This window comes from Hetaerina americana, unplaced genomic scaffold, assembly GCF_022747635.1.
Source record: "Hetaerina americana unplaced genomic scaffold, ioHetAmer1.1.p SCAF_68, whole genome shotgun sequence".
Lineage (NCBI taxonomy): Eukaryota > Metazoa > Arthropoda > Insecta > Odonata > Calopterygidae > Hetaerina > Hetaerina americana.
In genome coordinates, this window is record NW_027287294.1 from 1,593,391 (window position 1) to 1,610,251 (window position 16,861).

At 40.5% G+C, this 16,861-nt stretch overlaps 1 protein-coding gene across 2 annotated transcripts in view; it reads right to left on the bottom strand.

Moving 5' to 3' along the window:
- Positions 1-16,861, bottom strand: part of LOC139696112 (uncharacterized) — a 1,156,921-nt gene that overhangs the window by 696,935 nt on the left and 443,125 nt on the right. The gene's annotated exons all lie outside the window — the stretch shown is intronic.

Sequence of the window (16,861 nt, forward strand, 5' to 3'; positions counted from 1 at the left end):
GATTATGTTGAGAAGTAGTTTAAAGTATCCTCTTTCAAATAAAATTTTTTATGTTTGTTAATATTTACTTTTGTGTCTTTATTTCACGAACGGGTACTACTTTCCGGATGACCCTCGTACTAAGGAAATGTGGTGAAGGAGTTTCCTCAATCACATCTTTCCTTTTTTTTATTGCAGAAGCAAATACAAAAAAAAACAAAAAACATGATATGGTGAAGGGGTTCCTGCTCTCGCTTAATCCCCCTTGGTATTCTTATATAATTAAAAAAACAAACGAGATGACATGATAGCATTGAAATACAAAAATAACATAGAATCCAAATTTAGTACAGTTAGAGATAATAATTAGTCGGAGAATTAAAAATATATTATTTTATGATAAAACTTCAGTTTACAAAGTTCTACTACAACAAGAGTTTTTGATCGTCCACTGGGCAAAATAGGAGTCTATCCCGCATCCATTTCTATTTCTCTGGCATGCTGTGCCTGTTGCCGTGCCCTAATATTTTAATACTTTACACATTTCTCTAATCTATGCTTCGCTGAGTCTGAGATCGAGCACACCTCACAGAAATTATTTGGTGTTTTCTTGATTTTATGTATATGTTCTTTAAAATTTCCATTTCCAGATAGAATTTGTGTTGGCGAAAGTCGAAAGATGTACTGAAGTCTTTCGTTAATGTCTGGGAAGATGTCTTTTTGTATGTTGGCCTTGGTCACTGCCGTCCCAGTCTTTTTCCCATTGAAGTATGGTTTGGTGTCTTAGCGTAACTTGGAAACACATTACACCTTTGACCTCTACCGAACGGAAACGTCAGGCTAAGTAAATTAAACTTACTTACTTAAATCTACATAATACACGAAAATGACCCACGGGCGTTTGGCGGGGGACGTCAGGGCACCAGTCATAGATTCAGAATTAATAGCTCAAAGCTGAATGCATTTGATTGTCATGCATAATTTCTGTGTTTCAATTACTACACCTTTGTCTTCAGCGGAAGGGGATAAAAATGAAAATTTAAATCAGGCATATTTATGTTTAAAATGTAAATGTTGGCCAATATGTCTTCAACGAGACACTCAAACGTTAAAGTAGTCAACAGAATAGTAACAGTCAACCTTCCCTTAAATCATATTAATATTAGGCGTTTACTTCACTGGGGATCTTGGTTGGGGAGCCCAATTAAAGTGACACGGGAGGCATATTGGGTACAAGGCATTCATTGGATAATGAGAAAATTTAAAAGAAAGTAGCGTAGCCAAAAAATAAAAAGCATATAAGATACTGGTTATCCATATCCTAGAATACTCCTCCATTGTATGGGATCCATATGAGGTGGGACAGATTAAAAATTTAGAATAAGTTCAAAGAGAGGCAGCAAGATAAGTGCTGTAGGAAGGTACAGAAGAACATATAGGGTCACAGAAATGTTAGATATACTGCAATGGGAGAGTTTGAAAAATAGAAGAAAAATAGGAGTAGGTTAGGCACGATGAATACGTAGAATTGTTAAAAATGACGAAGATTGGGAAGATTTATGGAAAAGCCTAACTTCTAAGGGAAAAAACGACCACAGTTTTAAAATAAAAATTAGAAGGCAAAAGACGAATAAGAAAAAATACTCTTTTTTTCTAACAGAACTATTTTGAAATTGAACCAGCTGCCTGGAGGTTTGTTTGAGCCCTTTACATCAAATTTCAGGAGTTTTAAGAATAAGTGTAAAGCAGCCCCAGGGTGATAAACTTCATTGATCAGTGATTATCATACTACTGTATTTATTAAAATATTGTTTGTGTGTGATGTAGACGGCGTGAAAATGTTGTATTGCAAAAGTGAATGATGTGTGAACGGGACGTGATTTTGAACGGTTTATAAAATTGAAGAGTGCGTGATTATGGACGGAGGGCGGCGATGGGCGGATCGCTGTAGGTATGGAGTGAACCTAGCTCATGTGTGATGGTAAGGGTGCGGATGATAATAATTAAGTACCATTGTATATGAGAGCAGTTTGTCTCATATCTATTCTTCTCGGGTATATATGTACGAGTATATTATATTATCACGACCGTTGACCAGACTTGACCGTTGCCACCAGGACAATTACCTAATTGCAACGAGATTTATATAATAATAATATTAAAACGGTAAAAGATATAAAATTAACTTGTTACAAATAAACAGATGAAAGGGGATATATTTCAAAATTGGCACCTCATTAATAGTTAAATATAAGTTTTACAATACCTTTCATGAAATATTCAATAAACTCTCATTCTGCTTCACAACTGAATAATCAAATCATATTTATCTTTACGAACGACACGTAAACGAGTCTCAGTTTACTTATTCGCGAATTAAGGTGACATAATTACGTGTTCAATCACGATGACATCACCTTAAAAAAGATAGTCGTCGTAGACATCATTAGAATAAGGGCGTAGTCGTTAATAATGACTATTCCATCGTTTAATGTGTTTTTTGCATGGACACAATACTAAAAAAGCTCCTATTTCTACAGATATGTACTTCCTCCCTCCATTCATTCCAAACAAATTCTCTTTTCTTTCCCCAACATCGCCCGCCCAACTTTCTCGTCCCCTCTTATCGCAGTCTCCATAATTTCATCCCCAATTAAAAAGTTTTGCATCCACCCTTCCTTCCTCCTTTGTATTCTACGAGCAAGCATCTCTCCCCTCCCCTATCAACAAGCCGAGTACTACTGGGGTGGAAACTGTCAATAAACCAGGACTAAAATTTAATCGGAATCAGTAAATACCTCAAGCTGACAGGGCGAAGGTTTTGCAACTGCTGAGTTATACTCTACAGAAGAGTCACCACATGTCGTATTCAAACAAATAGTGTATGTAAATGGATTCGTCCTCCGAATATGCCCTAGTGCACTATAAAACAGAGATATTATTATTATCATTATTATTATTATTTGGTAATCTACCGTTACATGTACGTTTTTGGATGCATGTTTGGTCCCTTCGTTGCCTGCCCTTAACATTCCGCCACTCTACGCCAATCAAAATGTTCTGCATCCATCTTCCCTCTCCTGCCTCCTTCGGATTTCTCCCAACAATCTCCTCTCTCTTCCCCTCAAACCATGCCCAGCGCCACTTCCTCGTTTGTTCTCCTTTTCGTCCACTGTACCTTTTCAGTCCTTCTCCACACCCAAATACCTGTAAAGCATCCAATATCAAACGGATCGAGATGTTGCGGTAGCTATCGTACTGGTTTCCCACCCAGAGGTTCCCGGGTCCGGATTCGAATCCAGGCGGCGTCGAATATTTTTCAGAGGTATCTCAATCCCTACTCGAGGTGGAGTGACTGTGAGAAAAAACTCTTTTTCGGAGGGCACTTTGAGTGAATATGCCGTCCGTCTAATGGGAAATTAAACTGCGTTACCCTTTGGCGCCTTTCGTCAACAGTAGGCTAAAGCCGACGCCGGGTTTTCTCTCCACCCTCCATCCTTTCCTTTCCATACCTAATGGCGCAAATGACCTCAGCTGTCGGTCGCCTCCCCTAAATACTACTACTAACATCCAATATAGGCCTATCACGTCGCCTCAATGGTCAGTATTTAAAATTATATAATAGAAATTACGAAACATGTTTTGTAAATAATTAATACATTCTGAGAATACAAGCTCTAGACAAGTATGCTCTAGGCTTTGTGGGAGAGGAGAGAGAGAGAGAATTGTTGGGAGAAATCATTAGGAGATGGGAGAAAGACGAAAAGCACGTTGATTTGCAATGGGATGTTGAAGACTACGTGAAGGGGGAAGAATGTTAGGGAAACGAGGAAGGGATAGGAATAGAATGTGAATATTGGATGGAATGAAGGAAGTATACAGAGATGAAGATGGAGTTACCTACTGCAGTGCCCGATGTCAAATTGTGTTAAGAGTGGCAAGTAAACGTACCTTTGCTACAATCCTAAATCTATCTCAACAGGTAGTAGAATACAAATAATAATAATAATACCGCGCACTTCAATCTGCAAATGGATTGATTGACTACTACCAGGTTTCCGAAGCGTACACAACCAAGGTCTATATAAACGTTTTGAAGAGCATTTCTTTTATGCTCAAATTCAACTGTCAATGCCCTCTCCACAAAAAGGGTTCAATAGATTTTTAAAAAATTTAAATTATTACATTATATTAGAGATAATAACATATTTAGGTCCTAGAGTATATGAGATAATTTCATGAGTAAAATGAGGAAACTTCTACGAGGCAAAATGAAGAGGTGGGAAGCATTGGATGGGTGTAGAGGGGTTGGGGGGGGGGAAATTCCTCCTTCGTACGAAGCGTGGTGGAAGGGGGAGAGAGGGAAAGGCGGCTGGCGGATAAGGTCACGGATGCTCGTAAACAAGGCGGAGTGACTTCGGTAAACAAGATCTTCGAGATTACGTGGCAGGGAACGGCGATGAAGTCACGTAGATATGAAAGGATATAACGTCCGACGTAACCGATCTGTGAAAGAGCACGACATTCCATCGGCGCCGAGTTTATGCAGCCCCCAATGTCTCGCCCATTCCTCAATTAGGCAAAAGTTAACCTTAACAGGTGATCGGTGACCACGGGACTATTGCGGAAATGGGAGCTTAACGAAAGAGGATGTGAAAAGGATAAAAACTAACACACGTCTATCTCTATACCTACGTAGTACCCTACACGTCACTCGTAGGGTGTGTGGCAGAAGGTGATTGAACTCCAGGCATGCAAAAACAATATTAATGTTTTCCTAATTTTTAGTTACAATATCACTTTTGCCGGCAATGCGTCTAATAAATCTTAATTTTTTATATGCTTGCCCGCAGACTTTACGTATATGAGTCCCCCAAGTTATGTCTTTAGTGAATGTAACACCTTGGTATTTTACCGTATCAACTATTTCTAGGTCAATTTCAGCTAATTTGTAAGCCAATCCCGTTGATCTTTTAAAAAAATTTACCACCGAACATTCCAGCTATTCCAGGATCGGAGTTCCAGCACTGCTATGAGGGGTGGAAGAACCGTCGACCGTATTTTGAGGGTGATATAATAAAATTGTCGAATGAAAATATTTTTTTTAATGTCTAATTACTTAATTTACATACCTCGTAAGTAACACAATACATTTACTTGCATCTCCTAACAAAGAGCACCTGATTACATCCAACTTCCCTCTTCAATTCCGTATTATCCTTCCCTCCCTTCATTCCATCCAAAATGTCTACACTATTCGAACCCCTTCCATGTTTGCCCGACGTTCTCCTCTCTATGTCACGAATATTCTTCAACATCCCATTCTCAATCTATACGCTCAGCATCCATCTTTCCTTTGCCCCCTTTTGATTTCTCCCAACAATCCCCTCTTTCCTCCCCAACAAATTCCCAGCACTTTCTCGTTTGTTTTCCTTTCTCTCCATTACAACTTCAAATAATGCAGATCGCGAACACTAAAGGCACATCCACTTAAGTATCAATGTGAGATATAGTTATCTGCGCATAGGAAAGGAGCTGAAAGTAAAAAGAAAGACAATGACTAAGGCTAGATGAGGTAAAGACAATATATAATTGGCTACTTATAATGAAATAAGAAAAATACTTCTTTAACCCCCTAGAGCGGCCACATAAAGGTATTCTAATCCCTTACCGTTCATGTGGAAAATGACACATTAAATTTAAAATGTTCCACATTTAATCTCTCTAATTTTACTCATATGATCTCTCCTGCCGTAGTACGATGGACGTAATCACACTAATACATTTTCAACATAATTGATAGAAGGACATTCTTCCAATTAATGCATGCAAATTAATCACTAATTTAGCCTTCGCTCCGGGAGTGATTCCCAATTTAGCTCCCCTAATAATATTTACACGCTCCTCATTTCGACATATGCTTTACCACATTCTATAATCGTATAAGTAGCCCTCTGTTAGCCATATGTTCACAGAAAGTAATAAAATTGACTTGTTCGCAAGCTCAAAAGTCAAATGAAATTATCGAGAGACGGCAAAACGCTTAAATTAATAGTTAGAAAACGATTAAAAGCGTTCACCGTGATTTCGTGGTTCATTTTTCCACTAACTCGCAGTAGAAGGACCAATATTGTTTTTTTACAGGTCAAATGGCAATTATTCCTCGGATAATGAAACTAGGTAACAGAATATTTGCAGCCAACACGCAAGTTGTTAATTCCAAGTACCGGAACTTCCATAGCACTATCTCTCTAATGCCTGTACCTGTATGCCACAGGGCACTGTTGTGTGTCCCCAATCCTTCTTTTCAAAACTTCTTTCAAAACGACCCGATCCCTCACGTTAGCGGTTTTATTTTATCATTTATTGACGACGCCGTGATATATAATTACAGAGAAATAAGGACAGTGCGTGTTACTCTCTAGTGAGATTATATGCAATCAAATACAGGAAAATTTACAACACTGAGGTTTTGAATAAAATGAAGGTAAAAGATATAATCAACTAATTAGATGGCACTTTAGACATGGCTCTTGCATTGAGATCGATCCATCCGTGGGATAAACACAAAATAAGAAGAATATGCAGGTCAGCCTTGAATAAACTAGGTTTCATTACACCAAATGTGGGAAAATGTCGAGGAAATGAAATGGAGAGTTTCCCTTAAGTTTAATTAGACCATACCTAGGCATGTCTCAGGGATCCACGAGAAAAAAATGCTAGTTTAGGAGTTGGAATTTTTGCGAAGAAAATACGTCAGTTTTATCAAAAATTTTCACAAGAAGAGAGTATATATGATGGGAGTCTATTTTTATTCAAGAAAAGAACAGATAGGACTTGCGACTCTTTCTTACGACACCTATGTACATATTATGGCCCCAAATCATAATGATACAGGATTTCGAGCAACGGGAGATGGCCACCGTAACGTGACAGGATCAAAAACTCACTCTACCCTCGTAGGATATGGAATCGTGATTAGTGATCGAATATGGAACCCGGAATAGCAAAAAAATTAAATTAACTCGGATTTTAATATTTAATAAAAACGTTTAAAAATGTATTAAAAGTATTTTACGATGTAAAATGACATGAATGTGCACTAGTGCGTTTGTGTATAATCTATCATATATTCAAATGTATCTACAAGCTAAATGTATGCATGGTGCTCTAACACCATCCGCCATACGCTGTTGCAACAAGTTGTGGGATTCAGTGTGGATCTGGATGTATACGCTAACATCCGTGGTATCCGTAATAAGAGCCACAATCACTATTTTCATTAAAAAAACCCGTTCAATAAGGGTATGTGTGTTTGAACAAGCATGCTCCAACTAACGTGATACAAAATAACCTTAAACCCCATTCTACAAACACGTTATAGATAGTAATTAGTTATTTAGCTATGCATACTTTCTACCTACATTATCATCATCATCAGTATTTCAAACCTAGGATTGGTTCACCGCAGCCCTCCATTCTACTCTATTCAATGTCAATTCCCTCAATCCTTTATACCTTCTCCGTTTTACGTCCTTCTTAATTTGTCCTATGCACATGTCTCTTGGTCTTCCTCGTGGAATCTTCCCTTCTGTTTTTCCTTCTATTATATTCCTAATCAATCCATTGTGCCTCAATGTGTGTCCAATCAATCTATTTTTTCTTTGCCGTAGAGTTCTCCATATGGTCCTATCCTCTTCTGCTCTTCTATATACTTCCTCGTCCCTTACTCTGTCTGTTCATTTAATCTTCATCATTCTCTTCCAGCACCATGTTTCAAAGGCTTCTATTCTTCGCTGGTCCACTTTTCCAATGTTCCAAGTCTCGGTACCATAGAGCGCCATGCTCCACACGAAAGTCTAGACCAATTGCTTACTTGTTTCCAGTCTTAGGTTCTTTGAACATAATAATTGCCTCTTCTTCATGATTGCGTTCTTAGCTTGGGGTATTCTTCGCTTGAGGTCAGTCGAACTTATTCCATCCCATGTTATGCTGCTGTCCAGGTAGACTACATTACTACCGACATTCCTTTCATCCAAGTCTTCCATCTATTCTTTCCATCCATATCTCTCTCTCTTTCCTAATAATTTTCGCTTCATCAGAGCCTAAAGCATTTCATCGATCCTCAGTATCACCTGCATTAGCTAGTCCTGTCTTCATCAAATATCTCCCAACACCCGCCTCTCTTTTCACCCTCTAAAATTCCTGTATCTTCAAAATTTATTTTTTTTCTCACCCATTTTCTTTTCTCACGTATTCTTCGCCACATCCACATCTCAAAAGAGCAACAATTCTAGATAGAAGTAATAAGCACAACATACCTCGGTATCGGTATACTCAACAGATATCACAGATCGACAACTAGTACAATTAACCAAGTATTTGGTCAATCTCATTAATATCGGTATTCATACCTACTCTTGCTTATTACGGAATCTAACGTAAGTCATGAAAAACTTAAGTTAAAGCTGATATTTCGACTAAATAAACTCCCAGAAATGCATACCACGGTTCCGGAATCTAGGGAAAAATTCATTCTAATTCACCGCACTCAAATTCAAACATGAACTGTGCGAGCATCACAGGAGAATCTTCTCCGCCGCCACCTCCTCCGAATCGAGTGCGCTCGGATATTAGGTTGCGAAGGGAGTCGGAGAGCCAGAATTCTAAGGCGTATGATTCCCTCCTAAAGGCGTCGGGGCATTAGGGAGTGGGGTGGGAGGGGGGTGTTCACGGCTCATCCCAAAAGGGTCAGTAGCGCCTCGGGGACCGCTCCATCGAAATTATAATTCCAGACGAGCGCTGAGGGCGCTCGCATTAATGAATTAGATCCAACGACAACTAGTATGGATCGAATTTTAAAATATATGTATATATAGGCAGGCATACATACTTACCATACATATATACTTTACTTGTATAAATAAAGTTACATATATAAGAATACACACACACACAACACTTGTACTTGCCGTGTGTGTGTATATGTGTGTGTGTGTGTGTATATATATATATATATATATATATATATATATATATATATATATATATATATATATATATATATATATATACATATATATATATAAATGATTTTCTAAGTGATAGAATGGGTACCAAATCTTTCTGCGAAACCATAACCGGCACAGGGAAAGGAGCTGTCCCCCCTACCCTGGTGTGTCAATTTCACACGCCGTCGGGCTTAGTACTGGGGGAACTAGAATAACCTACCACATCGACCTTCGGGTCGATTAATATGTTTATGATTGTGTGTATATATATATATATATATATATATATATATATATATATATATATATATATATATATATAAATATCTTCGAAATGGAACGCTCTTCGGCGACACACAAATATATAAAAATATATATATATCTCCAATTATATAGAATAAAGTACAAGGATTTTTACGCTAACTCGTAGCTTTGACTAAGCGCCCCTAGTATTGTAAGCTCGCCCATTTTCGTCGAAGAAGTTTATTTATAGAAGCGATATTTTTATTCGTTCTTCAAAGAATCCTATGCTGGGTACATGTTATCAAAATGGCACGACCATGTGCCATAGTTTTCAGCAAACCAGCCCGAATCCAATTCCAATCCCTAAATAACAGACAACGATAATTCGATTTTCAAATATTCGGTGTTCCAGAGTGCATATGCATGAAAATTAATCCAGTAGAAACGGCAGGATGAAATGATCACGGCAACCATTTTGGGGGGATGGGGGTTTTTGGGTCTCTCAATGTAACCCTCGTTATCCCTCACCCCCCCCCCCCCCCGCACAAACAACGCCGAATTCCTTCCCTCGCCTCTCTGTGGCCGCCTCTCCCTTCTGAAGACCCAGGAAACGGTTACGACGCCCGGGATGTCTTCGAGGCGGGGTCGTCACGCCACTCAGTTCCCCCCAAGTTTCCCGCGCCAACCACGCCTATCCGTGTAACGCAAATACATACACACACACTTACATGAATAAACCCCAAGGTTCAAACTGAGTGCTATGGTCTTATGAACTCAACTTTAGCCTGACGCCAGTTTAAATTCACACACCGTTCAAAATTACTATGATGTTCAAACTCCATTCAAATACGTAGAATTTCACTTATCCTACGCAGACCTACTAATCTACATCTACATAATACCCCGCAAACCGCCGCAAGGGCGTGGGGCGGGGGATGTTACGTCACCACCCGTAAATAAGGAACAAGACCACATTCAAAATCAACGCATACATGCAAACCCACAGTGGCGTATACACTCATGCAAATATCCTTTAATTCTACACGCATGCAAATATATATACTATCATCTAACAAATAACTGCATCTTAGGATGCAGTAAGAAATTTATCAAATAAGGTGCAATTTGAAAAGTAGGTAGGCCAAATTCCACCGCCACATGGACATGCACCATATACAACGGTCTCCTACCCCAAGGACACAGGTAGGGAATGTGACCCAACGCTGCAGGTAGCGGGAGGCCCCCCCCCTTACGCCGGAGAGGGACGAGGGATGGAAGGGGAAACTTAAAAACACGCAGAGCAAGCAATACTGTAAAGAGGAATACATTTTTTTAATGGCATTCTAATGCGGTCATGCGGGAAGAAATGGTTTTGACAACAAAACACACGAGATCAGCGAAAGTGCATGCAATTGAGTTGCACTAATTATTCAATAGACGCTGAGGGTGGCAAGTGGAGTTTTCGCCATCTTTCTACATCTACATAATACCCTGCAAGCCGCCGCTGGGGCGTGTGGTGGGGGGTGTTAGGACACCACCCGAAACAAGGAACAACATCTTTAACCCTACTTGACTAATGCTTGGCGTTTTACTTTCAAACCAACGTTAAAACGTTAAATAGGGTGACAATGTTAATCATGGAAATCGTTTTCGAAACGTTACTCTCGATTGTCACCGTCCATTCCTTCACTGTTGTTCACTCTCTTTTGTTGCTGTTTCCAGTCAACTGCTTACATTGCTTACTATGGGAAGGCTCTTGATTGGAGGACATAAGAATACGTAATAGCCCGTGATTGGACAAATCCACGACTTCAAATTAAAAAAAGATGATCCTCGCTAATGTTTTCACGCTACGCTTAAATCATGATTGATATAATATTTTATACAATTAATATTATATACAATTAATATTCCGAGATATGAATGGACTCGGTAGGCAGTCGATTCAAGTTCTTACGTCAGTCCTTATGCTACAGCGCCATGGTGAGACAGGGAGATGGAAGAAAGTGAGTGGTGTACGAATATGGCAGTGAAGGCCTTCAGTTCGGAGGGTGGGTGAAAGGGAAAAGTCTCTCCCGAGTCCTAGTGAGGGTTAGAATGAAGGGCGGAGGAAGGAAGAAGGAAGGAAGGAAGGAAGGTGGGAATATTGGGGATAGGGAGCGAGGGAGGAAAGAGATGGGGCAGGGAAGTGGTCATGGGGACTGGTAAACAGGCGGTGCTCTGGGGCGTACGAGAGAGGGGGAGAAGGAGGGTGCGCGAACCCTAAGGGTATTCCACCCACGTCCTCCTGTTCCATTTGAGGTGTTCCCTTCCTTTCTCTCTCTCCCCTTCAAAAACCCTTCGGAAGCTCCCCCCCCCCTCAGACACCCTAACCCTCACTCTATCCACGCCTCTCGAACGTACCTACATAATCTCGCACGCATCCAAAACAGCGCAGGGGGGGATATAGGTGGGGGGGGGTCTCTCGGGGCGGGGCGATGGGGGACGGAGGCACGCGCGTGACAAACACGCCCCTTACCACCCCCTCCTTGTGATTCACGGCATTAAACGAGTTTCATACTCCTCTCTGCTTGTCCCTTCGACGCCATTGCGCTGCTGTTATTGTCGCCGGTGCCGGCCGGGAGGGCTAAAAGGCGGGGTCCGATGCCCTTAATTGGGGAGTTGCCAGGGCTGTGGGATGGGGGAAGGGGATGGTGGGAGGTCCTTGAAGGGGTGTGGAATGGAGGGGGTGCACTTAAAGGTTGCCCGATATTCAATTTCGAATTACTAAAGAGAGCAATGACGCAACAGCATGGCGAGGATTTCCGTTTGGGGACTTCGATACATATCGACTTATACTGAATCTATACAAAATTCCCCGCACGACTCCGCCGGAAGGGCGCGTGGCGGAGGGTGTTAGGGCAACAGCCACACATGCAAACGCATAGGTTAATAATTTAATGTAAACATATACCTACAGCTACAAAATAACCCGCAAGTAATGGCAATGGCATTTGGATATTCAAATCGAGCATATTGAGTCATAAAGGCTGGCTTTAGAACCCATATTGTTTGCCGCGACCAGTACTGACCAAATCTTATTACAAACACACATACTTGCCACGCACACTATAAACCATATCGTCTAATTGTTACATATAGTGTCATCGACATTATCAGAAAATTAACTATTCAGCTTATAACAGTAATACCGTTTACTATACAATCGTATCGATTAAATATTATGTATCGGCAATATCATATTACTACATATCCTGATTACTGACAATATTGTTATAATGACGATATCTCGAAATCGCAGATTTAGTTTACATCGAACAAATCGCCATACCTCTTTATTTTATTGAACATAATATCGATGATATAGTCATAACTACTATAAATTTTATAACGGCAATATTATCTACATCGTCATATACAGGTATTCATACCTGTAATTTACATACTCATATAGAATTATTGCATCGAATTACCGCATCGAATTATTGTATCAAAATATCGTATCGAATTAATCGTGTATCATATCGAATTAATCACACATACGAATATGTGATTAATTCGATATAGCCTTACTGTCCACTTATACAATATCGTCATACTGACGACAATTATCGACCAGAAGCCAATTTTTTCCTTCAATTCCTCCATATCGACCTAATAAAAATCAATAAAATATCGAAAGGTTGTAGAAATATCGTCAAATCGCACAGAAACCTCCCTCATTACAATTTTAGGATACGATACCTATCCACTCCGTCGACACTATTTAACGAATTAGTAAAGCGAATAATTGATTACATTTTGTCCTAGTCGGTACAATTGAAATGACAAAATGGCGTCAACACATCGTCGCCTAGCAACTGCAACTCGCGGTTTGATAAGTACAAGAGCACAGTGGTGGGGCGAATAACATTAAGTACACTTTTCGATCAGGAGGTCGGGGTGTAGTAGAAAGGTGCAGTGCAGCTGATGACTTTCTACGCATCTCCCTTCAAAAAAGGACACCTGCCGGCTGAAGAGAGCATAACAATGAAGAGGAAGATGACACGCAACAACTAAATAACGATTGCACACTCGGCCATATTGGGGAGACGAGGCACCCCATTGGAGGCAGTCCACTACAGGGTCAAAAAAATAAATACGGCCCATTTCTTCCTCTCTCTATTTCCCTTCTGAAGCTTCCAGTTTCCCGTGAACCCTTGGAATACCAATATTAAAGCACTGGAATGTCACAGGGGTAAACTCTTATCTACACAATATAGTTAACAAGCCGTCGCGAGGGCGTTTGGCAGGGGGTGTAAGAACACAAGCCATTAAAGCAAAAATATTATTTCAATCATGCATTTTTTTAAATATATAATATAGTAAATATATAAGAAAACCCTCCCCCTCGTGCTAAATAGGGCATACAATACTTGTTCCGTTTGAGCAACTCATCACTCTAAAGAATTAAAATTATTTCTGATGTTTTGAGTCTTTGGGTTCAAATTTATTATGACTGCGTGTATAGAACGAAGGGAAGAACGGATACTTGAATCTTTCACGTGACGACGACCAATATTTTTTAACCTATCCACATATTCCCCGAAAACAGAGTGCAGCGCTCAAATCTGGACAAGCATTCGAGTTTCCTCGAATGAGGTTTCTTCGCTGGGTTAGCGAAACTTAACCCAGACTTATCCAAAGCATTATGCCTAGCCACAATATCGTAAAGAGTTGATCTGAGGTACCCAAAGAATCGAAGTATTACTCGAAATATAACGCCCAGCGCGAATATTTTCGACAATAGCGGCTCTTCGATTATACTCCGCACTTGTACGTAACATCTCGGCCATTTTGAGGTTTTGACTGTTTACTAGATGCCTATAATTTTCAAGAACGTCAACCGCGACCTCCAGTGGAACTACGATATGGCGGGAAATTTGAAATGATGAACATGAAATGTGTCCGGATTTAGGCGCCGCACCCTGCATATCAATGCTGGTTAGAGTTGATTTAAATACTGGTGATGAGTCGATGGGTTCTAAACTAACGACCAGAATCTTCGAGAATCCTAGCCAGTACCAACTTCTATTCCCCTTTGCCTGGAACAGCAACACGTGACCGTTGAAGTTGCCTTGGATTACAAACACGAGACAAGCATTCCCAGGAAACTGGAACGCTAAACAAAATGAATGGAGGGCGCGGGCGGTTGACAAATGAAGACTGTTTACGCAAACGCGCGGTCGCCAGGACAGCAATCAAGACGCGCAAAAACAAAAATGTTCGAGGAAAAAATTCGAAAGAAAGGGACGAGGAAAGAATGAACAGCAAGCTGGAAATGAAAAAAAAATGCGACGAAGCCGTACGATGTCGACGAAGATTTGTGCGATGGAGGGTTAATAAAGAGTCCGGCGAGGGAGGGAGGGATTGGGGGATGTGGACGATAGCGCCGTCGATGAGTGAGTGAATGAATGAAATATTGACTGGCTCCGAAGAGAGAAATGAAACGATGAAATCGAATCCCCCACCCCACTCCTCTACACGGAGGTGATGAAAAAAGAAAGGGCCACTTCGTCATTCGAAAGGGGGGCCTTTTCGGGGAGATCGGCATCCCTGAAATCACCTGGCGCTAAGGGATCTCACGCGGGGTTGTCGGCTATAGACACACACCCTCATGACAGACCCAACCCCGGATGGATGGGCGAAGATATATATATATATATATATATATATATATATATATATATATATATGTATACACACATTCAAACACGAACTCCCGCCAAACGGCGAATAAATACTCATATATACAGAAACAGATATAAGGAAAAGGGATAGGAACACACATAAAGGACAAAGACAATAGAGGTGTGGAAGGCGGAATCAGGCAGATCACGAATGTAAAAATATTTCCTAGACCGGGACTTGGGTTGCCTGCATCTTTCCACTTGCCGGGCGGATGCTCTTAACCACTTGAGCTATCGAGGAAAGGTAATTTACCCTGAGATCCGTGGGTCTAATATGTCGCCAAGCGCCCCGATTCTTTAGCCAAGAGATGGCGTCAGGGGGCTGTTTCACCCACCAAAGGAGAAATACACCACAAACAAGAGGAAAAGACAGTGGGTTAGATCCGGTGTTCGAATCCCGGTCAAGGAAATATTTTTACTCTTGTGATCCGTTCGATTCCGCCTTCCCCACCTCCATTGTCTTTGTCCTTTATGTGTGTTCCTATCCCTTTTCCTTATATCTGTTTCTGTATATATATATATATATATATATATATATATATATATATATATATATATATATATATATATATATATATATATATATATATATATATATATATATATATATATATATATATATATATATATATATATATATATATATATATATATATACATACACGAGAGTCATCCGGAAAGTAGTACCCGTTCGTGCCGCATGAAGTGCTGACGACGCGAGTAGCCGCTGGACGAGGTCAGATAGCTTCAGTGGCTTGTCTGCCTTCTCTGAGCCAAGTTGCGTGACGCTAGCATTGCCTGTGTTGTTTCTGTGATTGTTTACAATGTTTAAAAATATTGAGAACGCCGCCAGTTGTGAAGTGAGGGCAGTGATTAAATTCCTCAATGCAAGAAACGTTCGCCCATGTGATATTCATCGCCAATTACAGGAGGTGTATGGAGACAATGTAATGGACGAGTCGTCTGTTCGGCGGTGGTGTCGCAACTTCAACATGGGGAGGGGGAACACACACGACGATGAGCGTTCGGAGAGACCGTCTGTCATTACAGACCAACTGGTGAGCTCAGTTGACGAATTCGTGAGGAACGATCGGCGCGTCACAATTGATGACATCTGTGAGCATTTTCCCAATGTTTCTCGAACAATTGTTCATGAAATTGTTAAACACCATCTGCATTATGCAAAAATTTGTGCAAGATGGGTCCCTCGCGTATCTCAATGAGCTGGCGGCGAAGGACTATGCAGCAGGAATACAGAAACTTGTCACACGTTATGACAAATGCCTTAATTTGCTTGGAGATTATGTTGAGAAGTAGTTTAAAGTATCCTCTTTCAAATAAAATTTTTTATGTTTGTTAATATTTACTTTTGTGTCTTTATTTCACGAACGGGTACTACTTTCCGGATGACCCTCGTATATATTCATTCACATGGAAATAGATATAAGAAAAACGTATAGCAACAAATAGAGAGGAGGAACTAAGGAGGGGTAGGGAAGGCGGAATCCATTAGATCACAAGTGCAAAAATATTTCCTTGAACGGGACTTGACCACCGGACCTTTCGATTCGCCGGGCGGATGCTCGGTATCGAAGAGACGTAATATACACTGAAATCTACGGGTCTTACGGTGCACCGAGTGCACCGACTCTTTGGCCAAGAGATGACGCCAGGGGCTGTTTCACCCACCAAAGGAGAAACAGACAACAAAATAGAGGAAAGGCCAGTGGGTAGGCATTCATACATCATCATAAAGGATAGGAACCGTGCGTTTCATGGCACGCACAGCCAGAAGAAGAGAAAAGCCACATAGGCCTAATACACATTCAAACACGAAATCCCGCCAAACGGCGAACTAATACTCATTTATATAGAGAGAGATATAAGGAAAAGGGATAG